Below are 2379 nucleotides of genomic sequence, written 5' to 3' on the forward strand. Positions count from 1 at the left end.
AGAAAAGAATGTCAACAGACTGGGTAACATATTGTGTCTTTGGCAGGAACATAAGAACAGGCAAACCAAGAATGTAAAATATGGGGCTGGAGAGATGGTTCAGCAGTTAAGAGCACTGACTGCTTTTGCAGAGGACCCAGGTTTGGTTTCCAGCACCCACATGGTGGCTAACAACCATCTATGACTCCAGTTCTAGGGGATCTTGACACCCTCTTCTGGCCTCAATGGGCATTGCATGCACATGGTACACTTACATGTAGGCAAAATATTCATACCCACAAAATACAAATGAAAAATTTCTAAAAAGAATGTAAAATAGGGATGACAGAGAATCCTGATAAAATAAGGAAGAAAATATACAAATTAAGACCTGAAATCAGGAAAAGAACTACTAATATTGCATATGAAACACATAAAATAATAGAAACTTGAGCACAGATTTTTGTTTTAAATAGGACACACAAAAAAATTAAGATACAAAATAATAAATTCAACTTCAAAATTAAAAACTTTTAAGGCCAGGCGTAGTGGCGCACACCTTTAATCTAAGCACTCTGGAGGCAGAGGCAGGCAGATCTCTGTGAGTTCAAGGTCAGCCGGGGCTACATAGTGAGTTCCAGGACAGCTGGGGCTACAGGGAGACCCTATCTGAAAAAGACCCAGGGCAGGGGGGACTTTTAAAAGTTTTTGAGACAAGGTCTCATATAGCCCAGGCTGGCTTCAAACTCACTGTATAGGTGAGGCTGGTCTTGAATTCCTGATCTTCCTGCATTCACTTTTCAAGCACTAGGATTACAGGCATGTACTATCACACCTGGCTTTTTTTTTTCTTTTCCATTGTTTCAGTTTAAGAATTAATCTTCAATCCCCTTCAGAGAGATTCTCATCTGTTTTAACTCTAATATCATCACTAACTCTTTAAAACTTTTTTTTTTTTTTTTTTTTTTTTTTGAGACAGGTCTCCCTGTAGACCTAGCAGGCCTGGAACTTGCTATGTAGACCAGACTGACCTTGAATTCACTCAGATTTGCCTGCCTCTGCCTCCTGGGATTAAAAGCATGCACCACCATGCCTGGCTTAATTTTTTTTTCTTTAAAAGACACTGTTTAGAAAATAGACCAAAGACATAATAGATGGGCAACCACTGTTTAGAATCAATATAGCTGAAGAAGAAACTGTCTAATTGGAAGAGTCAATCGAGGAAATCTCTCAGTAAGCAGTAGAGAATGCAAAATAAATAGAAGAGTTTAAAGTTAAACAGTATGGAAGCTAGATGTAAAAGTGATAATATCCAGATGATGAGTTCCAGAAAGAAGCAAATAAAAGAGAGATGGAGAATATTTTGGACAAAAAACATACATTTCTTACAATTAGCAAAAATGAAGAGCCTCAGATTGAAAATATATAGACAAAACAAAGAAAATTCTAAATGCTTCTAGAAGATCAGAACCGTACTAGCGTCAGCAGTGCCTGCAGCTTTATCTACAATAGAAACTACAGATTTAAAAATTTTGTTTGCATTTATGGGGGGAGGATGGCATTGCCACAGCAGGCATGTGGAGGCCAGAGGACAACTTGTGGGAGTCAGCAGCAAGTACTTTTACATACTGAGTTATCTCACCAGCCCAAAAATCACAGACTTTTTTTTCAGTATTGTTGCAAATGCCTCAAAATATTGTTTATACAAATCAGAACTTCAAAATGATTATTGTAATCATGTTATACTGGATCTCACTATATAACAAATAAATAAGTACATTATTACTATGTTAACATTTTCTTCTTGTTTTTTTGGTGGGAGGAGGTTAAGATAGATACTTACTAGCTGGGCATGGTGGTACTTGCCTTTAATCCCAGCACTCAGGAGACAGGCAGGCAGAGCTCTGTGAATTTAAGGCCAGCCTGGTCTACATAGTGGGTTCCAGGCCAACTGGAGCTACAGGGAGACCCTGTCTCAAAAAGACATGGGGAAAAATGATAGATGTTTACTATGTAGTCTAAACTAGCCTAAAATTCTCTATATAGCCTGAACTAATCTTGAACTTGTGATCCCCCAGCCTCAGCCTCCCCACCATACAGCTGGTCTGGAATTTGTTATATAGACCAGGTTGGCTTCCATCTCACAGAGATCCACCTGCCCCTGCCTTCCTAGTGTTGGGACTAAAGGTGTGCACCACCACACCTGGCTCAATTTTATTTTTATTTTATGTGTTTATTTTTATTTTATGGGTGTTTTGTCTCTATGTAAGTGCACCACCTGCCTGCAATGCCCTCAGAGATCAGAAGATGGCATCAGATCCCCTGAAATAGGAGTTATAGAAGGTTGTAAGATGCCATGTGGATGGTAGGAACTGAACCTGAGTCCTCTGCAAGAACAGC

General features: G+C 39.2%; 1 non-coding gene across 1 annotated transcript; it reads right to left on the reverse strand.

The window, feature by feature from the left end:
- Positions 1 to 835: 835 nt before the first annotated feature.
- Positions 836 to 919, reverse strand: LOC115069401. Its single transcript, XR_003848680.1, has one exon. It is a non-coding gene; the product is annotated as a small nucleolar RNA SNORD79 (small nucleolar RNA).
- Positions 920 to 2379: the final 1460 nt, after the last annotated feature.

This window comes from Nannospalax galili, unplaced genomic scaffold (assembly GCF_000622305.1).
Source record: "Nannospalax galili isolate Female #2095 unplaced genomic scaffold, S.galili_v1.0 scaffold853, whole genome shotgun sequence".
Taxonomy (NCBI): domain Eukaryota; kingdom Metazoa; phylum Chordata; class Mammalia; order Rodentia; family Spalacidae; genus Nannospalax; species Nannospalax galili.